This window comes from Xenopus laevis, chromosome 6S, assembly GCF_017654675.1.
Source record: "Xenopus laevis strain J_2021 chromosome 6S, Xenopus_laevis_v10.1, whole genome shotgun sequence".
Classification (NCBI taxonomy): domain Eukaryota; kingdom Metazoa; phylum Chordata; class Amphibia; order Anura; family Pipidae; genus Xenopus; species Xenopus laevis.
Genome location: NC_054382.1, coordinates 45,703,422 through 45,729,577, shown reverse-complemented (window position 1 = coordinate 45,729,577; position 26,156 = coordinate 45,703,422). Strand labels below are relative to the sequence as shown.

General features: G+C 37.6%; 1 protein-coding gene across 1 annotated transcript in view; it reads left to right on the top strand.

The window, feature by feature from the left end:
* Window positions 1-26,156, top strand: part of LOC108719989 (transmembrane protein 108) — a 105,784-nt gene that overhangs the window by 6,832 nt on the left and 72,796 nt on the right. Inside the window, exon 2 of the mRNA XM_018269338.2 lies at window positions 7,509-7,608. The gene's annotated coding sequence lies outside the window, so the exon portion shown is untranslated. The remainder of the gene's footprint in view (window positions 1-7,508; window positions 7,609-26,156) is intronic.

Genomic DNA, 26,156 nt, shown 5'->3' with positions numbered 1-26,156 from the left:
TACTTGTAACAGAGCAGTATATGGCATTGAAGTACAGGTATGGGATCTGTTACAAGGAAACCCGCTATCCAAGAAAGTTCCGAACTACAGAAAGGCCATCTCTCGTAGACTCCATTTTATAATAATAATCCAAATTTCTAAAAATGATTTCCTTTTTTTCTGTAATAAAACAGCACCTTGTACTATAGGCTAAGATATAATTAATCCTTATTGGAAGCAAAAATAGCCTATTGGGTTTATTTAATGTTTAAATAATTTTCAAGTAGACTTAAGGTATGATCCAAATGATGGAAAGATCTGTTATCTGGAATACCCCTGGTCCCAAGCATTCTGGATCAGATCCTATACCTGTACAATGCTGCCTTTTTTTCTGCTGGAGTCATCAATAACATTTCCTGCACTCATCCATCTCCTTCCCCAATATTCCAGAATATAGAGGGTCTGCACACTTGGGGATCCCATCTGGCACATTTTTTTATAATGCTTTGTTGAGGCTTTGTGCCTATGCTGCTCCTGGCATCCTATCCTATGGGATAGACATGTAATCTTAAAGGACAGAGACATGGCCTGGGATATTATTTAAGTTGCTTTAGTATTTAAAATGTATGATAAGATGCATAGCATGGGGTAAATAACTGCTGTTCTGGTGCATTGTCATTAGAAAGACTAATTGTCATACAGTAAATGTGAATTTGTTTTCCAATTGTCATTATCAATTATCATTGACTTAAAAGAAAGAATGTTACAAGATTTCCTTCATCAAATGACAGCACTTTCATTTGAAGGCTATAGTATAAATCTCTCAGTCACCATTGCTGATGTTAGTTGTACATGTTCTAAGCTGTTCTAAAGTGTCACTGCTAATGTTTTATGCCCCTTGCCCAACCATTTCCCTGAAGGAAAAATAATAAACTTTAAAGGTGGGAATGAGTGCATTTGCTGCAGATTTAGTAAACGATAGAAACCACTCGGGTGTTAGATTGTACACAATGTTACCTGCTGATTAGCTGCAGACTTTTCATTATATTACACTTTAAATATATTTGTGCAACATATTATCAAATCAAATTTGTTATTATTTTAAAGTGCACTATTTAAAAAATGATGCAGATATGTATTAATGTACAAAAGGAAATGCTGTAAACACTTTTCTTAAACAATTGATTAGATAATTAGACTAATAGGGGGTTATTTATCAAAATCCGAATTTATCTCAATATTTTCTGAAATATACTCCGACCAAATCCACACAGGTTATTTCCCCTTATTTATCAATACATTTTCCCAGAAAATTCCAGTGTGGGAAAAAAACATGAAAAAATCGCGAAAATCATACGAAATGATCGAATCGTACAATTGTTTTAGGATTTTCCGCCCAAAAACTCAGATTTTTCTAGATTTTTGCATGAAACCCAGCGCAGATCAAAATAACTTCGGGACTTCTCCCACTGACTTGTATACAATCTTTTTCCATCCTCGGGGTATAATAAATCACAAAAAATTTTGAGTTTTTGGCATTCGTACTTTAATAAATAACCCCCATAAGAATTACTATATAATAGGTCTGGGTATAGTAATATATATATATATATATATATATATATATATATATATATATATATATATATACGAAATCCAAAGGTGCACTCCGTTAACTGCGTCAAAACCTGGGTGCCAGCCAAAATAAATGGATATTTGCAGAAGAAAGCGACACTCACAGGAAGTTTTTTTTTTGATGCAAAATATTCGTGTATTTATTCCACGAATATACACGAATATTTTGCATCAAAAAAAAACTTCCTGTGAGTGTCGCTTTCTTCTGCAAATATATATATATATATATATATATATATATATATATATATATATATATATATATATATAGTGCATGGAAACACATACATACAACTGACAGTTATTGCTTGTCACAACAAAGTTATAATGCATTTGTTTTGCAGTAAGTGGGTGTAATACGCAAGAGTCAAGAAGGAAATCCCCAGTGTTGGACATTAATGAAAGAATAGTTGGTCTCTTTTTATATGCAATAAGAATTCCTTTTAGTAAAATGCTGTTAAAGTTTAGGTGTGAAAAAAATAAAGATATGATTTGACAATGTCCCTTGAAGCAAAAGGAGGTCAGAAAAGTGAGAAAATTTGGGATTTTAGTAAATAACCCCCTATGTGTTGAGAAGAAAAAGCAGTAAAGAGATGGGGAGCTACTGGGGCATCTTTGAGAGCACATATCTTCATAGCTAAAGGCTGTGGTTGCTTTAGGCTGGTACAGAATCTCAAAACATAATTAAATGCAATTCTAGCCTACTTCTTTGTTAATTAAAGAAACACTTCAGCAGAGAATGGTAAGAAACTGATTCACACATTTTTTTTCCAGCATCCTGCACCTAATTTGCACTGTGATTATTCTCTTAATGTTGATTACAACATTTGCAGGCCAAAACACTATCTGACATATAGAAACCAGAATGGCTGATATAGGCCAGCAGGCAGGATTTGTTTTGGAGATTTTCCCTGCATTTCTAATGATGTTTGCATGACATGGTTTACCTTGGAAAACTGTGGAGCTCAATGGGAGGACGGAAGGTACTTTTCTCTAAGGGTGTAAACAATATTCAAGTTGTACCTCAATCTAACCAATACCAGGAGATTAATTATTAAAGATGCTGTTTGAAAAAAGCTGCTCAGGGCTAGCAGCCCACTTATTCCAATGAGACCCCTACCTGGAGCTTGTACACCTAACTCGCTATTCTTTATTTATGTAGCTGGTTCTGAAGGCGTTAATCAAATTTTTTTCTTGTCAAAGTCTAAAGAGAATTAGGTTCTTGATATCAGCAGTTACATCAGCATACCAAGCCTGTAGCATAAACTGCCAATGTTAGATAACAGCAGGAGGACTGGCAGAGCATTAATAGCTAGAGTTCTTAAAGGTGAATTATTTTGCATTTGAGAACAACGTTAGGTTCACAACCTTGAAGAGCTGAATTAAAGGCTCATACCCTGTTTTTTTCTGTGGATCTGACAAATCGATATAAAGCAAAAAACTTTCTGGTGTACCATGTACCAGGGATTAATTGTATTTGCTTATCTAGTACATACAGTATTAAAGGATCAGTAACATTTAAATATAATGTACTTTTACCCTGCACTGGTACAAAAATTGTATTTGTTGGTGTGTGCTGACGTCATGAATGTGAAGGTAACCAAAGTGTTTTTCCAGCCTGAATCAATCACTGTGTCCAGCAACATTTGGATTAAATGAACAGTAACGACAAAAAATTAAAGTGTATTAAAGTAATGAAAAAATCATGTAATGTTGCCCTGTGGTGGTAAAACTGCTGAGTTTGCTTCAGAAACTCTACTATAGTTTATATAAACACTCTGCTGTGTAGCCATGGGGGCAGACATTCAAAACTGAAAAGGGAGAAAAGGCACAGGATACACAGCAGATAACAGATAAGCTCTATAGTATACAATGGGATTATTCAGAATTTATCTACTGTGTATCCTGTGCTTGAATGGCTGCCCCCATGGCTACACAGCAGCTTGCTTATATAAACTATCATAGTCTTTCTGAAGCAAACACACCAGTTGTACCAGTGCAGGACAGCATTATATTACATTGCTATACCTTTAAAACATTTTTTATTGTTACTGTCAGTGATGGGCAAACTTGTCCTGTTATTTTTAAAGTCAATGGGCGTCTGGTAATCATCGCTGGCATCTAAATTGTCGCCAGCGTCGATTCTGTTGCCGGTGTTAAAAAAACTTTGACACTGGCAAATATCCGCTGCAAATTTGCGAATTTATTCACCGGCGGCAAACGAGGAAATTCCCCCCTTAGTGGTTACAGTTCTTTTAAACATGGTTGTACATTATACCCTTTAAGAAATATATTATAAGTCAAACACACTACAATATCCACACAGCAGGGGAACTGAACTTTCAATAAAACTCTACAGTTGCACAACTGAGCTCTTTAAAGTAAGTATCCCAAACATTACAAATGTAATTGGATGCCTCAAGAAGAAGTATACCTGCCAGCACTACATCGCTGTAAATCAGGGAGATTACAAATTGGCATGCTGATATTGTGCTTTAAACAAAGCGCACAGTGCAATTACAATTACATTAACAAAAAACAGGGAATTCAGTGGACACAGAGCATTTCCATTGGCGGACCCTTTGCATGAATTAGACTGCTGGCCCTCCTGGAGGAGTTTTAATGAGCCATTATGCTTTAAGAATTGATGATGCTACACTACAAGCTTTGCCATGGTTTAAGTCATTGATAATACTTTGAATGATTTTTACTAAGTTTTACTGATGATGATTTTTTTAGGTTTTACAATGTTCGCATAAAAATTGGTTTATATGGTCACTTGGGTAATGGTGGGAAGAGATGTGCAAGTATTTCCTATAGGTCCGTATGGCTTACTGTTCATAATAGCTAACACAGTTTTGGGGTTTAATAGTTTTCATCACTTGTATAATGAAATTCTGAGAAGTATATTTATGGGATTTAAAGTCTGCCCCTCCCTTCTGCACAAATAGAAAATCAAAGCATATCCCTTTTAAATATGGTTGCATACATATGATGCAATTGCATCCTGTATAATTATGACACCACAACACCTGCTGAGAGATGACAACTGCTCAGAGATTATTATTGGGGATTTTTTACCACGCCCCTAAAATACCATGCACCATTATACCCAAGTTGATTTCACACCCCTTCCTCATCCCAACCTGGGACATAAATCCAGAAGGTGGTTGTGTCACAATTCTGATTGCTGTCATGTTGCATTTTGTGTCTTTTAACTATGGTAATCACATTAATACAATGTCAAATCTAATCTCTGTTTACAGTAGACTGTATGTTATAATTAGGGTAACACATCTATCTTGATTAATAAGGTATAATCATTTTGAATAGATTTATTTCTATTGTTAGTAATTGTAATCTACAGTGGATAGTTATAAATGTATATTTCATGTAGGGGCCTTATTATTAAACTTCAAATTTTTCTGGTCAAGTTTTTAAAGGGGAAAAACTCAAATTTATTATGCATGCTGAGGATCAATTGCAAACTCACTGAACAGTTTTATCCTATGTGGCCCCCCCAAGTCACTGACTAACTCAGAGTTAAAGAGCTGACAAGCAGGAAGTTGGTTCTGGCTATTATGTTAGACAGCTGCTCATTCCAGCCTTTATAGATTACATTTTTGGATAACTAGCTATATTAGAAATATTTTTTATTTTGCACAGCCTATCTATCTACCCAGTTTTTATCTTTACACTGAACTATTCCTTTAACAATTGGAACATGTTTTTTTTACCTATTAGCACTGTTTTCTCTTGAGATTCCTATAAGTGCAAGTTTTTCAGGCGACAACTCGAAAAAATCCCATGATTCGAGGGTCAAATTGAAAAAGATTTTGCTGATACTTTTTTTCTTGCACCAATTTTTCCGAGAATAATTATTGGTATATTAAGGGGATTAAATCTTTTTTAAATATAGTCGAGTTTTAGTAAACATTTATTTTATTGCTAACATAAGAATAAATTGGTTTGCCACCTTGAAATTAACTTAGACACAGACATCGATATCCTGTGACAATTTGCAACTGGTTTTAATTTTTAATTTTGTAGTTTTAAAGTCATTTAGTTCTTTGTTCAGCAGCTCTCCACTGTGAAATATCTGTCTAGTTGCTGAGGACAGGTCCTGTTTACCTTAGCAACTAGGCAGGGGATTGAATGAGAGACTGGTATATGAATAAAAAAGTAACATTAATAATAAAATTTTAAGTTTACAAAGCAACTGTTTTCTTGGAGTCAGTAACCCCATTTGAAAGCTGGAAAGAAGAAGAAGAATACAAATAATGAAGAATAGGAAGGCAAATAACTAAAAATCTATAAAAATATAAAGACCAATTGCAAATGCAAAGTTGTCAGGAATAGGACAGTCTATAACATCCTTAGTTAACATAAACCACCACTTTAAAGGAAAACTATACCCCCAAATGAATAATTAATCAACAGATCATTTATATCAATTTAAGTGGAATATTAAAGAATCTTACCAAACTGGTATATATATTTAAGTAAATATTGCCCATTTACATATTTTGCCTTGAACTGCCAGGGATGAGCTTTATTCTCTGGGATGTTAAATCTCCTTTGATAAGTAACAACGGCTGCCTCTTATGCCAGTGGTGACATGACAGTGTCTCGCTGATGAAATGCGAATTCTTGTCATTAAATATTAAAGAATTATTTTTAGTCAATAATTCAACAAGGTTGTAAAGAAATGTCATCACAAGTTGTTGATCACAAGAATTAATTTGAAATCTGAACAGCCATCTGACTGCCTTGTGCAGCTGATCTAGTTGCTCAGGCACCAATGGTGTCAGGACAGAATCATCTCTGCGATTTGGGTAGACAAACACTTCTCACTTCCCTTGCCAACTGCCTGAAACAGTGGGATTATTGACAGAAACACACAATCTGGCTGCACATGTGGAACTGCAGACTTTATAGTAACCAATGCACATACCAACCAAACGGAGCACTAAAACTGCTTCTTCCAGAATACTCAAACATATTATCAAGGGCTAAAGCACTCAGGGAGCTGTAGCCTAGCAACACCAGCATTGTATTTTGTTTGCTAAAACTCTTCCGCAGTAATAATTCTTCTTTTCTTGTCTCCACTTTGCTCTGTGATCTTTGGCCATACAGTCTAACTAGAGGAATTAAAGAGTACTTATCCAGGTTGGGGGGGGGGACAATACTGTTACCATTCCTTCCAACATTTGAAAAATGTAAAGAGGGACAAAAATATCAGCTGCGTGTAGCGCAATAGAAATGTTTTTGACGACCCCCATTTAATGGTCATACATCTTAATTACCATGTCCATAACATATCACAAAGCAAGGCTAAAGAAAAAAATTACCATTTTTGTTTCTGACAATTCAATTTAACTTTAAAACTCTTGGGAAAAGAAAGGATATCTTTAAATCTGTCCCACAGTCATATAATTCTTAGTGTCTGTAATTCCTTGTTCTGTGCATAAAAATATTGTGACATCTTTTCTGTAGGCATCATGGAATAGATTATTTTAAACAGAAAGAATAAAGGAATATGAAGTCATTTGAAAAGTAGGTACTGTATACAGGGGTGCTTCACCAATGAGGCGATTTGAGGCTGTCGCCTCAGGCGGCAGCGCCCCGCTAGGTACCAGGGGCAGCAAAAATGCTGGTCCTGGTACTTTAAGAGCGAATTTCCAGGGGAGGGGGGGCAGCAGCAACTGCTGCTGCCTCAGGCGGCGGAGGGGCCAGGATCACCCCTGACTGTATATGAAGTTCTAGCTGCCTTTTTCCAGATAGGCTGAAAAATTAGGTGGAAATTATTGAAATACTGATTTTGGAAACCAACTGACAAACCATGGTTATACTTGTCTTGATGTTTACCCTTTATTCTTTTACCAACTGAACAGGTTTGTGAAAAGAAGAAAGAAAGTTGTTTTCCTGAGAAATAAAAAGAAATTAAAGGATTATATAGAAATAATAGACACAATCATCTTATTCCACTTCACGGTAAGATTTATATTTTCTCCCTATTGCATTTTTTAGACCTTTTGCCTGCCTTCTTTTACCCATTTGAAATATGGCATAACAACTCCTAGCCATGGAGATCTCAAGAGTTTTTGAGAATTGCCCGTTTTGTTGATATTATGTAATAATATAAGCCAAGTTTTTGTAGCACCCAAAATGTGCTGAAAAAGTCTACCTCGGCTTATACTCGAGTCAGCATGTCCAAAGTGTGAAACATTGTGCGGTCACGATTGAAAAAGTTAATTGCCAGTACCTAAAGATAACGAAATATAGTGTAGCATGCTTCTTTCCAGGGGTTAATGAAACATTGGATCTACTCACAAAATAGATTCTTGAATGTTGTCTTATCACAGCAGTTGTTATCGTTATGGTGCAGGGGAGAACCGGTTTTCTTAAATGTGTGGAAAAGAAGCTCTAATAGTGTAATATTGCCGGAGCTCGTGAATTGTAGAAGTGCCGCTTCTCTGTCTCGACAGGCCCAGGGACAGGGCAGCGGAGTCTCGACTTCAGCATGTTTCGTCAGGGTTTCACAGGCACGTGACCAGATCCTCTCACCTCTGTGCCAGTCCCGTTAAGCGAAAGAGAAATTCCCCGGCCTCCATCTTGGTGTTGCTTATCGCACATTGAGCTCTGATATTGAGCTCCGGCAATATTACACTATCAGAGCTTCTTTTCCAGACATTTAAGAAAACTGGTTCTCCCCTGCACCATTACGATACCAACTGCTGTGATAAGCCGACATTCAAGAATCTATTTTGTGAGTAGATCTGATGAACAGTCAGGGAGGAGATAAGTAATTTTGTTACAGCTTCAAAATAAGGCATGCAAAATTCCCTGAATCCTCACAAATACTACTTAATACATATCACTTACAGAGTTTTATTTTCTCAAAATGAATAAGTATGCATACAGTGCTTACAGCCATGAGTTACTGAAAAGCATACTGTCATGGGAATAAAGTTTTTTTTCAAAATGCATCAGTTAATAGTGCTGCTCCAGCAGAATTCTGCACTGAAATCAGTTTCTCAAAAAAGCAAACAGATTTTTTAATATTTTATTTTGAAATCTGATATGGGGCTAGACATATTGTCAGTTTCCCAGCTGCCCCCAGTTATTAGACTTGTGCTCTGATAAACTTCAGTCGATCTTTACTGCTGTACTGCAAGTTAGAGTGATATCAACCCCCTCCCTTTCCTCCCAGCCAGCAGCCACAACAACAGAACAATGGGAAGGTAATCAGATAGCAGCTCCCTAACACAAGATAACAGCTGCCTGGTAGAGCTAAGAACAACACTCAATACTAAAATCCAGGTCCCACTGCGACACATTCAGTTACATTGAGTAGGAGAAACAACAACCTGCCAGAAAGCAGTTCCATCCTAAAGTGCTGGCTCTTTCTAAAATCACATGACCAGGCAAAATGACCTGAGATGGCTGCCTAAACACCAATATTACAAATAAAAAAATACACTTGCTGGTTGAGGAATGGAATTTTATATTGTAGAGTGAATTATTTGCAGTGTAAACAATGTAATTTAGAAAATTTAGAAATAAAAACCACATCATAAAAATCTACAGAATCCCTTTAAAGTAAAAGGCTGAATGATAACTCAATTCTAGGAAATAGGGTAAATGTTAGTCTTCCTAGTCTTCCTGCCTATCAGTTTAATCACAAAAAGGATCAGTCCGTGTAAGGCCAGTTAAAAATCTAAGTGTGTTCAATCAGTGAGACTCCAGAGTCTCCCATCTGGCTAATCAGATGCAATTCATACTTAAATGTACATATGTGATCAGATCAGCCATTGATGAGAAGAGTATACTTCCAAATTGGCATGGAAATGAATAGCCATACAGACAACTGCTGATATACACTTACATTTTTATGATCATCGTTAAGCTCGAATATACAGTATGTGCTGCTGGAGAATAATCATTTTGTTGAGGTATGCTTATTAAAAAGGTTTTTGGGAAAAACATTGTAAAACTGCCAAGATGATGCACTTGTAAAAACAAAAGATAAACATTGGCTCCTGCTGCTGGTACCAGTCAGTTAATGATTGCCTGGGATCTTGCATGTGTCCTCGGAACTACTCACAGCTGTGATTGGCGCCTGCCCAAAGTTGCGCTTGCTGCTTTCAGATGAAGGAGAACACAGCATGTGCCTGCTCTGACTGACGTTTCTCCTATTCTGTACCTAGGGACTCAGCCGTGGCTTTGAATGTTGCAGTCATGAATAGCTTCCATGCATTTGATTTATAGTATGTACTGTAAGGATTTTAGAATCAATATTAGGAACCAAACAACATTTTTTTCAAACTGCAGATGTTACTACAAAGGCCCTACTAAGCGTTCATGTATTTATATGATCATATTTTGGTTTGTTCTGTTTTGCTGCATTTTTCCAACAAATGTAATGCATATATGCTTGTAAATTTGACTTTTTCTTCTTGGAAAATGTATAATTTTTGGGATTTATTATTATTATTATTTTAGTTTGTCTCTGTATCGTTTAATAGTATCCCTGCAATGGCTGAAGCACACTCAGATACAGTAGTATTCAGTGTATTTTTTTTTTTTTGCTTGCAAGGTCATGGTATGGGATATGAACTGGGATAAAGACTGCCTTTAAAGGCTGCAGGATAGGTAACTCTGACCAGTGGTGTGACTAGAAGTTACTAGACACAATCAGATCATTTTAGGGACCCTAATCTCCTACACATTGCAGAAATTGATCTACTTTGCGCACATATTGTATGGAGCAGCAAAACTTGAGTAAGTGCTGCAAAATTGTTTTATACTGCTTGTTTGTGACTAGGCACATTGAATAGGGAGAAGGGGGAAGAATAATTCTAATAAGAACTCTGACATTCAGTTAGCTAATGCAGTAGGCGACGGCACAGAATAAGCACAGAAATGGAGTCTGACACCAACTTTCATGGTTGCGTCTTGGCTGACATTAGGCACAAAATCCATTTCTTAGCATACTAGCTTCACATAGTATTAACAGTCCCAGTTCAACACACACATTGGTGTACATATTAACACAACTTTCCAACGTTTACAGCTTTCAGTGTACACAAGTCCCAGAATCCTCTCACACTTACCGCCTGCAGGGACATCAATAATTTACTAACGGGCGCAGGCGTCACTTCGCTACGAAAGAGATAGATGATAGCGGTGATTCTCACTCTATCGCCAGGCGACTTTTTGATCTGTCAAATGGATGTTACTCCGCAAATTCACTAAAATGTGGATTTTACTGAACGTTACCTCTTTCACCAGACTTGCCTTCGCCAGCTCAGACCAGGAGAAGTGCAATGGAGTGCATAGATCTTCCTCAATATTCAGTTACTTACATCATATTTTCTGAGTCGAAAAATTTCTAAGTTCAAAAAAAGCTGTCGTCTTTTCCTTTTTTCAGGGTGATAGGCTGCAAAAGTCGTAAAAAAAATATTTTTGTGCAACCAGTTTCCCCCATACATTTTCTATCATATGGGAACATTATTTTACAGTGGGCTCATGTGTAGGGCATTAAAACGACTCTATTGACTTTATTAAGGTTCCCTGGACATGTCTAGTTATCAGTGTTAATGTAATGTATTAGATGCAACATGTAACCTAAAGACGTCCATTTAACTTTAAATATACCGTCATATGCAAATTTGCCAGAGAGCAAGACCTCTAACAAATTTGCGCAAGGCAGAATTGAATGCTAGTGCATCTTCGCTTTGATTTGCTCACATTGCTGAAGTAACGCCAGCGATAATTTGCCATCGTCCATCGGCCAGGACGAAACTTCGCATTTTAGTAAATTAGTATTGTCCCAGCAAATTTTCGCCTGGCATAGTTTTGCGATGGGTGTGAAGCAGCAGCTGTCGACTTTTCACCCCCTCTTACTTTCACTAGTCCTTTGAAGCTCTCTCCAACACTTCAGGTCAGTGGAGCATCACTCTCAATCTGCTTCCCAGCTATACACAATCACACATTCTGCATTTGGAGGTGTCCACAGCCCCTCGCCTTCCTCCAGCTCCAGGAGGTCTCCGGGGGGAAGCACTGAGGTGTAGTCACACACTTCTTTTTAAATGCATCTCACCTACGGCCTAATTACTTAGCTACCACTATCTTGACAGCTGGAAAACCTTTAATTGATCAAGGAATGGAAGCCCACCCTGCTCTCCTCCATTCACTCCAGGGACCCATTCATCCAGCTTTTCCTGAGTTTACTATTCACCAGTCTAATACTGTCTATGAAAAGATAATTATCTTTTCATAGACACCTTCTCCATACCTCCCAACTGTCCCGTTTTCGGAGTGGACAGTCTCTCTTTTGACAGCTCAGTCCTTCTTTTTCTTGATTTTCTCAGCACTGAACAGCCAGAAAAAGAAACAGTGTTTCTAACTTAATTGGCTTTTGGCAGAGAGGGAACAGCCACAGCAGCAGATAAGATACTTTTGTAACGATTTTGAGATAAGCAAATAAGTAATTGTAACAATATAAGATAACAATATAAGATAACAGGTCCCTTGGGAGAAGTTAAGACTCACAGCTTAAAGGGCAATTCACCTTCATTTGCAAAACTGTAATAACTGGAAAAAAAATAAATATTTTCAAACTTTCATAACCTGCCAAATTTTGTAAAATGAACATGGTAATTGGGCGGTGTGGCCACAAAATTGGGTGAGGCAACTTTTTTTCCAACCTCTCATGCTTTTACAACTCATATTTAGCTTTATCCAGCAGGTAAAATGATCAAGTATTACATGTCTGCTCTGCAGCTGCAGGAAACTGTTGAATCATCTTCACATTTAAGCAGACAAACATGAAATAAAAATGCAGTGGAATAGTTTGAATAACAGTGACTTGGACAACCTGTAATCCTAAAGCTGACATTCGGAGCGGTATTAAAAACATGCTTTTCCTTTTGCTTTTACTTTAGAGGAGTGAGGGGTTTTTGATAAGTAATGGCTCTGTGTTTAGCCAATGCAGTTAGAGTGGATAGGGCTATCTGTTATCCAGAAAGCTCTGAATTACAGGAAGGCTTTCTCCCATAGACTTGATTGTAAGCAAGCAATTCAAATTTTTTCCCTGTAATAAAAAGACATCACCTTTCATTTTAACCAAACTAAGATATAATTAACCTTTACTGGAGGCAAAACAATCCTACTGGGGTTCATTAAGGTTCAGGTGATTTTTTTTAATCAGACTTAAGGTATAGAGATCCAAATTACAGAAAGATCCCTTATCAAGAAAGCTCCAGGTCCCAAGCACTCTGGATAACAGGTCCCATACCATAGTATATTTAACTCACACTTTACCCAGATAACTGTCCAGTGTCTATGGAGTTCTTTGCTTTAATCTTAAGATTGCACCTATAAATTGACTTTATAAGTATACTTGTTTACTTATTATGTTTAGAAAGCCCCACATAATACTACCACTGCACTGCGTGACAAGTGCGGGTGTACTAATCGAGTATGTATGGTATATGCTATCCAGTTCCAGAAGTACCACATAAGTCAGTTGGCAGCAGGTCTGGACTGACATTCAAAATAGGCACTTGCATTTCTGGTACACAGAGGCTCACACAGAGCACAAAGAGGCCCAAACAGCCCCCACCAGTCCAATAAATAGTCACTGTCTATGGCAACTTACAGCAACCCCTCTGGCATTTACCAGAACCCACAGATTGCCAGTCCGAGCCTGCCTGGCAGGCTTTTATTTTATTAAGACAAAAAAGAGAATGATGGTAGAAGCTAAGGCACAGAGGATTCATTTTTATTGCTCTGTAATTGACTGGTGTTAGCCACAAGCACTGTGAGCAATGCTGATGAATAGAGCAGCCATTCCTCCACATTTTATGGTGGAACTGCTATCTTGTCCAACTGCTGCTGAGTTTTTTTATTGTTATAAATTCCACTTTCAGCCCTAGTTTTATGGCGTGCACAAATTCATTAAAAAACAAATAAAAAGCAAGAGCATTAACGCAGATAAAAACATACAACAAAAATGCTTCGGCTATGTACTAAATGCATACTACACATCTGCCTTGTGTCTTACATACAGACTGTGGCATGAACTGGAAAATAAGTAACAGGAAATCAAGATGTTGCAAAAGATTTTTTTTTTAAATTGGCGACCTTTACTAAAACATAAATGAATACTAAATAGTAATTTACGAAATGGTAACCTTTACAAAAATAAAAAAAGTAGAAAACTGTATCCTTAACGTCTCTTTGTCATGCTGTTAACTAATCATTATTATTTAAATAAACAGGGTTAATTAGTGCTGGTTAAATTATTGTTTAATCCAGAATGAAATTCTTCTTTTTGCAGATTAGTGTACAAATTTATGCACTAATCATTTGAAAATTCTTCAAACACCTTCTGCCCTAGTGGAGTTTACAGGCTAATTTCCCTACTGGAATTATACACTCACACTAGGGTGCCTATAGATATATACTGTATATATTATGTGTGTACAATTTTTAAGGGTGTGTACACTGGATTTGACACCACTATTATTTACCAATTCAGACCTTGCATAATCCAATAGGGAAAATTCAAGCGGCAACAAGTTATGTTGGAAGTTAAACTGCATAAAAAGCCATGATGGACAGAAATAGCATTTCCAAGCCACTGCTTAGAGTTACACTGTTTTTTTCACTGATATAGCTCTCACCAGTGCCTTCCTTGCTTCCTCATTGTAAGAACAGTTTAACCTTAGATACAGTGCAACAAAAATGTGCTCCTTGTAATCAAATGAATGGCAATAGGAATAGGTTAAGCTCTGTGGAACAGCTTTGCATACAAATATTTTTCTCAGCAGCAGATGCTGATTCTTATTTTAGTAACTTCAGTATGAACATGAACAAATGTTCTCAAGCTCACTTCGTTACAGGGAAAGAATAGAGTAATAACACTGTGTTTATGGACAAGAGATGCAAATGAAACTGGCTTTTATTACTTCCTCATCATTTCCGTAATTATTTTTCTGATTTTTATACCAGGAATACTGCATAAATCCCTTTTATTTCCCGTAGTTTCAAACAGAATAATGAAAAAGACTTAGTACATGCTGTCAAATTTCAGCATTTATATTAGGGCAGATGAGAAATGAGTGACATGTTTTCTGCACAAAAAGGCAGCTATGCATCCTAGCAGGGGCTATCCTGGCACCTCCGCCCCCTGAGGCAGCTTGCTGTCATTTTGCTGGCCCTGGTAACTAGTGGGGTGCCTTCGTCTGAGATGAGTCTCTCAACTCACCTTATTGGTGCAGCGCCCCTGCATCCTAGTCACTAAGGGCTCACTCTAGAGGTCACATTTACTTAGGTCCAAATTTTCCCTTCATACTTTGCCACCATACTTTGCCACACTACGTAAGACGTGAATTCGCTACGACTACGTGTATTTATCAAAATTCATCTCAACAAATTAACGCTGGTGTATATTCGCTAGTTTAAATTTGTTAGCTTGAAAGTTTCACATCTTTTTGAGCGTTACTTTCTTCCTAGTGAAACATTGTTATCATACTTAAGCTGACTTCAATTTCAACATGACGACTACATAAAAGTTTTAGGTCATCTGTATGTCTTTATTATTAAAAATATCCAAGGAAGCAAAACAAAAGAGATTCTCTATTGTCCTAAAAATGAGCCTACCCTAAAACAATTGGGTCAAACCTGCCTGCCCGATTTTCCAAATTACAAAATATTTTTGAATCTTTAATTATACCTGAAATCCTATACTGGAAAGTTATCAAATCCTTCTAGCCAAAATGCTTCTTCGTACATGACATTTTCTGCTTTATCCCCCTCTATTCCAACTAATTACCCTTTGTGGAACCCAGAGAATGACCAATCCATGTAAACTCAACTGCACCGCTATCTAGTAGGGTTAAGTCTAAAGCAACAAGACGTTCTGAGTGTTCTTGGAAACATTTCCCCACTTATCCAAGTGGCTTCTTCAGTTGTCAGTTGTCATAATCTCATGCATTTTCAGTTTTATGTTGCCAGTCAAAATGCAAAATAACAGGCAGGACAAGTGCGCCTGCGGTTTGAAGACATTAAAACACAGAGTCTACAATAACAAACCCTCAGCAACCGCTAAAACACTGTTTTGTGCTTTCATAAGCTAAAACACCAAAGAGCCCGATAAATGTCAAATCAATAGATGAAAAGACTTGACTGCATTTATTTTAGTCATTTAGTATAAATGAACTTGGCTAGAGAGCAAAGCTATTTACTTACTGTCTTCTGCCAGACAAATTCACATGTCTAACATTTTAATTTGAGCTGTATGTGTTCAAGCAGCATTTGAAGTGCCTTTCTAAGTGGTGTATTGGCTGCCTAGACTGTATCCACTGTGTATTACACGTCAGAAACTATGTTGCACTATTTAATTATGACATTATGAAAGAGTAAATATAATAAACTGAGAATGTCCTTTGCTGACGTTTAGTAATATCACTGATTGGATTATGCTCTATACTTGTGTATGTAATTATGCCTGAGATGCCAAACTTCATCAAAGTCTGTAAGATGGCTAATTCTCAGAACAGAGGAATTTTTCAGTAATAGGTAAAAAAAGGGATGTACATGTTCCCTCAAATGCCCCCTAATCTGTCACCCGGACATAAAAAGCTGTATAGGTATGGGACCTGTTATACAAAATGCTATGGACCTGGGGTTGTCCAGATAATGGATCCTTCCATAATATAGATCTTCATACCTTAAGTCTTATAGAAAATCATGTAAACACTACATAAACCCAACAAACTGGTTTTGCTTCCAATAAGGATTAACTATTATCCATACCTGTTATAAATGTATTTATAATACACAGCAGAACACAATTAATCCCAGTGTGTAAAGGCCCTAAAGAAATATGTCCCCAAATTTCTATGACCTGCAACACAAAATGTAAAATATTATTCTAAATGGAAAAAGTTTGTTATACATGCTGAGAATCTTGTGGTCTGGTGCTTCGCATTGGAATGTTTGGGCAGGTATAGGCTTCATCTACCTGATTGCATCACATTGAATTTATTACAACAATAAAAGTAATTCTATTAACATAAATTTGTGTCTTACCATCTTTTGCACTTTTCAAGTGATTCAGGCTAGCTTACTGTAATTTGGTATATAGTGTGAATTGTCAGTTATATTTGTACCCAGAGAGAGGACAGAGCAAATAAACCTGGTCAGGGAGGGGTTGGCTCAACAGGGTGTGTCTGGGGTAATGGGGCTGAGTTTCAGGGAAGCTGATGTGGATTTTTGGCAGTTTCATGGTAAAACACATGGCACATTAGTTTAGTCTCCTGTGAATGATATTAGATTGGCATTAGACATCATTATTATTGGTTAGGCCTGCAAAATAATAGGCGTACAACCAGCAATTGTTACTTTGCAATTGTGCCTGCGCTCATGCATGCGCTTGTTTGTGCTTTGCATACATGTATGGAACAAAATGCCAGCTGGTTGGCTTAGGGTGTCAATCTTGCTTGGAATGGTACTATTAGGAATATAACATTTCCTATCAATTTTGTATAAATACATTTAAAAATTTATTTTTTAAATAGACCCCATAATGTTTTATTACTGTGTTTTATCAGCCTAAGAGTTTTTTCCTGGTACATCATTTTCTGCACAAGCTGGCTGAAAGACAGCATGAGTAAGCCGTTCTTTTACGATGACAAAAGTTAATTTATTTCTTTGTTACTGCTTCAGGTCAGTTTGGCAAGCAGCAAGTAGGAGTTCAGTTGAGGAAGCATGAGTCATTTGTTTGCACCAGAAATTTTTTTATATTTATGCTCATATCTTGTGCCAAACTTACCACACCTGTACTGCAGCTTATTGTTTTCCGAATATGAGATTTCGCCTATAAGGTTTTATAAAGTTGTTTTATGTTTTTTGGTAATTTCTCTGCAGAGATGCAGAATGTTGTGAATTGTTTGGGACAAATAAAACATTTCCCCAGCTTTAACAGTTTTCCCAGGTGCAATCATATACTCTGCAGGCTGTGAAAAGAATGCTTTATGTCAATGTCTATGAAGTTTTTCATGCATCCAGATCATGATATACAGAATCTAGTAGTGATAAGTTTAAGCTATTGGACTTGCTGAGTAATGTTGAAAATGGCCTCCCTGATGATGAGAGGACCAAAACTTAACCAAGAACTACAGTAAGATATATGTCTGAACACTGCTTACATAAAGCATTATATTTTTTAGACAAAAGCATGGCTGTGCCATTGTTAGACTTGTGTCTTCCATCACAGCAAACCTTTATTTTAATAAGTGGAAAATAAAACCTTGAACACTTTCAAGGAAACATCACCAAGTTATTAGTTCAGTTATGTAGATGATAATTGTGCTAAAATCAAAACACAAGAGGTTCCACTGAACATAGTGGACAAAAACATCAAGTTCTCAATGGAAGATATGGCAACAAAGGCATTTTTGGATATAATGCACATCAATTAGAAAACCCACTCATACTGATCAATATTTGTTGATTTATTCCCACCAACCACTGGAACATAAACTGAGGGTTACAAGAACTCTACGAAGCTGGGCTGAAACTGTAACAACCAATGCTGAATCCAAGGTCAAGGTTTGCAAGTATATAATGGGAGATTTGAAAGCTTGTGGACACCCTCATTTGTCCTTTGTCAAAGGTCAAGCAAAACAAGAGACTGACACACAGAGGGAGATACATTGGGTAAACTAACAACTGCTCAGTAAGACATTGGCTCAACATAGGAAGGCTAACTCCTCAGGACTAGACATCAATACAGGAAAAGGACACTCCTTTGAGGACAGCAATATGCATAATTTGGACAGATGGTCACTACTATCACTACTATATACTATAATCCTTTGTGCCAATTTTATTAGTATGGGAAAAAAAGATACCAGAGTAAGTATTTCTACAATGCAATTTTTTCTGCCATATTATCTATATTTTTATAGATATAAAACTATATACCTATAGTAACTATATGTAAGAGAGTTTTATAGGTATAGTATTTAGGGATGCACCGAATCCAGGATTCGGCCTTTTTCAGCAGGATTCGGCCGAATCCTTCTGCCCGGCCAAACCAGATCTGAATCCTAATTTGCATATGCAAATTAGGGGTGGGGAGGGAAATGATGTGACTTTTCGCCACAGAACAAAGAAGTAAATTTTTCCCCTTTCCACCCCTAATTTGCATATGCAAAATTTGCATATGCAAATTAGGGTTCAGATTCGGTTCGTTATTCGGCCAAACCTTGCACAAAGGATTCAGAGGTTTGGCCGAATCCAAAATAATGGATCCGGTGCATCCCTAATAGTATTATAGGGTATAGTTCATAGGCATAGTGCAGTTTATAGGTATGGTTTTATAGAGCTTTCAATGTAAGAAGAGTTTTATGGAAACCTAATTATTTCAACACCAAATTATTTAGTATTTATTTCTAAATAAAACCATGTAGCCATCCTAAGTTAATTAACATGCATAGAAGCTTTCTGCCCTAAAATGAGTCTCTTCTGCGTGCCCTCAGGTGAATAAACATAATAAGGGCTCTGTGCAATCTTCAGTCTTCTAAGCTGTGTTTATCAGATGGTGTGCTCCATACGTCAAGTGATTTGGTGTAATTATCAGCTTGTACTGTAGACTAACATCATCATGTGTCTGAAGGACATATTAATCAACAGGCTCAGTGCAATTGGCATGTCCTGTTATAACAAATAGCCAGATGAAAACACTCAGGTGGGGTGTGAGTGCAGCCCTTGAACTCTATGAACTCTATGAAGGACATCCAATGCTTTGAATGCCAAAGGTATTTGCACAGATTGACCTGCTGAACACTGGATTTGTACTCTTAAAGGACAGAAAAATAGAATACTATAGCGAACTGGTAACAGCTTTGCCATATAAATAATCACACTGTAGTTTGAAAAGAGCATTACCTCATTATAGATATCAAAAACAAGAGATATATATTCTGGTTTATATACCTCTACACAGCCTGAAATTGGGTAATACAAGTGAGTGAACATTAATTACAAGTGAACTATATTTTTGTTTGTGCTCATTATAGATATCATTTAACGCTTTTTTTAAAAGGTGAAGGAAAGAAGCTGCATTGAGTCGCTGACTTATTGCATGTGCTATACCAGAAACCCTTGAGCAACAAAAATGTAAAAGGCAAAATATATTGTTTTCTGTGACTAAACGCTCACTTGGTACTGTGACATTTGAAGGTCTTGCATGTATCTTCTAGGAAGCTTCCAGGAAGCTTTCCTATAAATAAATGTCAGAGTAGGTTATTTATCAACCTCTCTCTTAACCCACAGCATCATTAAAGGACAAGGAAAGTCTAAAATAGAATAAGGCTAGAAATGCTGTATTTTGTATACTAAACATAAGCATGAACTTACTGCACCATAAGCCTAGTCAAACAAATGATTTATGCATTCAACTTGTATGCATTCTTGTAACTTTGTTAAACATCTTTGCAAGACTGACTGTGCATATGCTCAGTGTGGTCTGGGCTGCTTAGGGATTGTCATAAACAAAGCTGCTTGAATTCTGCATGGCTGGGAAGTAAGGCAGGGGCTCCCCCTACTGTTCATAAGTATGATTGTTTCCCTGCTCAGCAGTTAGGGACCATCTGACAATTCCTATCCACAGCAGTAAATGAAGGGAGAATTTCACTGCATACAGTCAAGTTTCTTATAAAAACGGTACACATTTTTTAATTAAAGTATATTGGAGATAGGTTTCTTTTTCATTAAAGAAAGTAAAAATGGGATTTTATTTTTTTGCCTTTCCTTAAATAATACAATTCTATGGTACAAAAGGCACACCATGTTTTACTAGGCCAGGGGCTGCATTTGAAGGGCTTGTGCAGCTTTTCTTAGACTAAATAGTGAGACCCTGTAGTAGACTAGTTTTCAGTAGGATGAGTGTAGTAACAGCAAGCAGCATTGAGGCTAACAGCAGGGTCAGACTGGGCTGGTGGGACACCAGGAAAAAACCCACTGGGCCCGGCCCTCGTGGGACCCGCCGACCTAAAACCACTACCTGCTTGCCTCTTACCTCTCCCCTGGCTCTAATCACAGAGGAAGGAGAGATGGTACGGGATTCTTGGGGTGGCAGGGGTGCCGGAGGGATGTAGCAGGTGTGGGGGACCCTGATGTGGAGCCCTGGTGGGCCCCTACCCCCCAGTCCGACATGAAAACTCTTTGCCAGTGGCAATTTGGGACTTATTTCAATATTCAAATATTGAATTTCTGAGTCCCCTTTGATAACATGTAAAATATATAACCTGTCTACAGATTTTACTCTGTTTTCGTTGATGTTGGTACCAGGGGTGTAACTACAGAGGAAGCAGACCCTGCAGCTGCAGAGGGTCCCAGGAGGTATAGAGGCATACCTCCCAACATTTTGGAAATAGAAAGAGATACAAAAATATTTGGTGCACGTAGCGCGGTGAACATTTTTTGATCATGCCCATTTTTGTGGCCACACCACATAATTATCATGTTCATTTTACAAAATTTGGCAGGTTATGAAAGTCTAAACACAGTTCTGTGGGTTTTATGTGTTTTGCTAATTAAGGTGAATTGTCCTTTAAGATGCAAGTCACAGTTTCCCCAAGAGACGTGCTTATCTTAAATAGTTACAATTGTTTCTTTGCTTATCTTAAATTGTAACAAATGTATCTAAGTGCACCTGCCATGTATTCTGCACTCTCTGCCAAAAACCAATTGAGTTTTAGAAACTTTGTATCTTTTTCTAGCTGTTCAGTTCAGGAGATCAAAGAGAAACTTGGGACATTTCAGTAACAATCCTGGACTGTGGGTTGAGCTATCAAAATCGGGACTGTCCCTCAAAAACGAGACAGTTGGGAGGTATGTAGGGGGCCCCATGAGGCTCTAATTCATGTACAATTTCAATAAACATTGGTAAAACTCAACAATCTCTGGATATGTTGGGGGCATTAAAATTAATTTGCTCTGGGGCCCAGTAACATCTAGTTATGCCACTGGTTGGTACCTTGGACTGGTGCAGCGACTTACCACAGAGAAGTAACCCAACAGATACAGCTAGTAGTGGTGTGTCACAGTACTAATTTCATTTGGCTTGATGGACAACTTGGTGAAAGGACTAGGGATGTAGCGAACTGCCGATTTGGTGTTCGCGAACGCCGTTCGCGAACACCGGCAAAAAATGCGAACGTTCGCGAACAGTTCGCGAACTTCGAACACTGCTAAAATCGTTCGATTCGAACGATCGAAGGATTTTAATCGTTCGATCGAAGGATTTTCATTCGAATCGATCGATCAAAGCCATTCGATCGAATGCTTTTCATTGGATCCAATGCTTACAATCGTTCGAACGAATGGAAATCGTTCGATTTTTAGCGGTCGAAGGAATTCGAATGGTCGAATGGTCGAACGATCGAACGCGAACTCAAACTGCGAACGTTCCCAAACGTTCGCGAACATTCCGTGGACGCGAACGGTCGAAGTTCGCGCGAACTAGTTCGCGGGCGAACAGTTCGCTACATCCCTAGAAAGGACCAGACGTAGTTATCATACAAACCCCAAAGTCTATAAATTCAGTGTTAAAATATCAAAGAATGCCCCTGCCGTTGACCTTGCACTTTATATAACACAATCCTGGGTGTATATAATTAGCATTTTAGAAATTGTACTGTTAGCAATATGACAGTTTTGAGGGTTGAATTGGCTTCTTTTATGACACAGAACCTAGACATAAGGTGACATACATGTAACAATATTCAGAAGCTAGACAGCTCATGAGTGAAACAATTTATAAGTAGAACCTGGACAGTTATTTAATGATTACAGGAATATGAATGCACTGGGACAGGTTTGTTTGATAATTAGTAGGCTCTGCATCTAAAAGTAAGTCAAATGATTTTACCCCTCGGGTCTTTATAACTGGCCATGATGTACATCTCCCAGCAGTCTAAGTCAATGATAACTTAATAACAATGCTTAGAAATATTATCATGCTGTTGCAAATAATGTGTGAGTCCTGCTTATTACAGATTTTCTCAATACCGTACTTGTTTTTTTTTGTTGTCATACTCAGCACTTCAGAGTGGAAAGACTTAATTTACTTGTCATTTTGAGATTTGTATCAAACTTGGCTCTTTGCCTGATAATGTGCCACAGAGATCCATGTGTTCAACTGAGATTTCTAATGAAGAAGGATCGCTAAATATGCTGTCCTCCTTATGCAGATTTATAATATTAAGATAACCTAATGTGGAGCCATGCCATTTGAAGAAATGAGTTTTAGAATGGAGGAAACTGTTCAGATCACCCGGACTGCATTTGTGCTGTTAATATTAATATTTAGCAAAACGTAATTAGTCATAGAGAAGAAAAACCTGTATTGCTCAAAGAGAAAAAATTGTATGTTAAAATCATTGATGCTATTCAATACAGAGATGAAATTATTTTAGATGATTAGACCCTGTGACTTTTAATACAATGTAAAGACCATACCATTGAGATGGCTACTATAGTCAGGTATTATATCAATACATTGAAATGTGTAGAATGGAGAAAACATAAAGGGACAGTTAACCCTATCCCCTTTTCAACATTAGTTTAAAGAATAGCGAGGACTTCTCTGTTGACTGATAATTGGTTTTGCATGTGCTTGGATGAACAGAAATAAAATGTGATTTCAATTTCATATGTCAGACTACAAAGACTTGCTAACACTTCCATGAATACAGTGATGCCTGCTTTCAGCAGAGATGTATTCATGAGAGGCAGGAGGACAGGGCTGGCCTGTATCACCGATGGTGTATTCTGCATCTCATGCTGGATTTTTTAAATAGCATGAGGTGCAGAGCACAGCCAGTCCCTGGGGCTGTTTGAATGAGCATTAAGAGGGATACGCTTGGTCCATTTAGTTGCACTTCAGCCCAGGGGGCATAGGGACTAACCCTTCTATTGTGGCATTAGCTCTAGGGTAGTCAATACAGTTCTGATCTGGATAATAAGGGACTTGATAATCCTCTTAAAAGCTGAACCTAAAAACAGATAAAACTAGCACAAAGCCATTTGTGAATTACATTAAAAGAGATTGATTAAAACATAAAATCAATTCTTCTTTCATCTGGAGAATGATAGTGCACATTATCTAAAGTCTATTCTTTGACATTTTGTAGACTTCAGATATCTTCTCTTGTTTTTATTCTTTAGTCTGTGAGAAATCAATGTAAAGCAGATTTATTTCACTGTACTAGATAACATTTCCAAAAGCTTGTGCCCAGAAGTATGTTTTAGGTGAAATCCAAGAAACGCATTTGGGGTACCTTAAAGAGACACAGAAAAAGGTTTACTTTTACATCAAGGCAAATGCAGTATTTTTAGTGGGCAGATCCATTTATACTAAAAACAACAGCCCTATATTGCATTCAAGCACGGTTTCTATGTGTACTTTTTTGGCCTAGAATCTGGCTTTCTGTTTGCGGACTCTTATGTAGTATGTAGTTATACATTGCACCCATTCAGCTTTAATGCTATTTCTAATGCCACATAAGGGCTGATCTCAGGACCATTGTGTTGGCACAAGTGGTAGATTTTGGTGCTGAAATGCAAACTTTTGCATTTTGCACTGGAATCAGCTGCATGTTGGTGCACGCAAGCTGATATAGGCAAAGAAGAAAGCTAATGGCAGTGTTGATTCTTGGCCTGCTTTTTTCTGCAGGCTGAGATCAGCCCTCATGTGGCATAAGCCTTATGCCACATAATGGTTGTTCTCAACCAGCAGAAAAGCAAAGGCCAAGAATCAGCCACAACACTCGGATAAGCTTTCTTCTTTGCCTGCACCAAAAAGATCTGCGTCAGTTCGGGTGCAGGCACAAATAGCAATTTCCAGTGTGAAATGCATACTCAAGCATTTCTGCAAAAATATCCTTCATGTCGTATTAAAACCATCCAGTGTTCTACAGGTTTATACAAATGCAAGAACATCCAAGAATAAAGATATGCTACACAATCTACACACAAGATGTATCCATACACCACTCACCATCACAATCCATGAGGTGACATTCCTCTATCTGCCTAAACTAAAGCTTAAATCAGCATAACTGACTGTAGAGCAGTTCTGCATATTGTTTGTATCATATGCATTATCACTGCAAACACACTTCACACAGAACATAACGCTGTCTTATTTGGCTTGCTAGTTACTGTGAAATTTTACTTTTGTAATGCCTTTGGTGAATGCAGGCAGATGATTTGCAATTCATTTTTCTGCTCAGTTGCTGTTAATTTATTTTCCTTTATTTTGAGACAAAATTGAGCTTTTTAAAAAACATTGTGTGAAACAATGCTCATCTGAAAAAATATTGCAGAGAAGCATCTCATTGTTGTAATTTTTGAAGCACCTGTCTACATATTGTGTTGTCTGCCCAAATCTTGTGTCTTGTTAAAGGGTCACTGAACCTAATATTCAAATGTTGTTGCTAGAGAATAGATATAGAGAATAGACAGAGAACAGTACCATTTATGGAGTTATGTGCCAATGTCTTAGGAAGGGGTCACGAGTGGTTATTTCAGAGACAGCTTTGATCATGTACTGATACTGGCCCTTGTCATTGGATTTTCTCTACTTATAATGCTTGGATATAGGGTTGCCACCTTTGCTAGCAGCTAAAACTGAACAAAGTAGCTGGGGCAGATAGGATTGGGGTTGGGGCAATGATGTTGGGGTGGGCATGATGACATCAGAGGCAGGCACAATTATGTCAATGGAGTTATGACGCCAGGGCAGAGTTATTGTATCACTTAGACACAACTGGGTGAAATTCTATCCAGTTTTCTCAATCTTTTAAACTGCACAGAAAGTTTTGAATGGACAGAAATGTGCCTGATGACTAAGCCCAATACTTCAATTACAGGTACAGATCTATTATACAGAAATAAGTTATCCAGAAAGCTCTGAAATGCAGCAATGCTAATTTCTTATTTTTGCTTGATTGTATTTTTTTTGATTCTGTAATAATAAGAAATGAATTGCAATTGATAATAACTAAGACTTGTTGAGGTGAGTATCTCAGTATTTCAATGTTTTTCCTTTATTGGACAAATTATTGTTCGGGTTTCACAAGGCTGAAAACTGAACCGAGAGTTGAGACCCGAACAGGCCTTAGAAAAATCAAACTGTTCAGATCAAAACCAAACAGGTGGTTTGATATCTGATCAACATTCTGTATTACTGAAGTCATCTTTTATGACGGCGGTATCAGAGGCAAGAGAGGACTCCAATAAAGTAACTATCAATGCTGGGGCCCAGGTGCAGGCAAACAACCCCCACCCACCTCTGGTCACAGTTTTCAGTGCATAATCGCATCGGGGCAAGTATTCTGAGGGCCCCAGAGGGTGTACACCCCTGGTAGTTCCACCCCTGGTGGGTTCCCATTACTTATATGAAACAAGTGTTAAAACTGTGATCCTCCAGTAGTTGTTAAACATATTCTCTACAATCT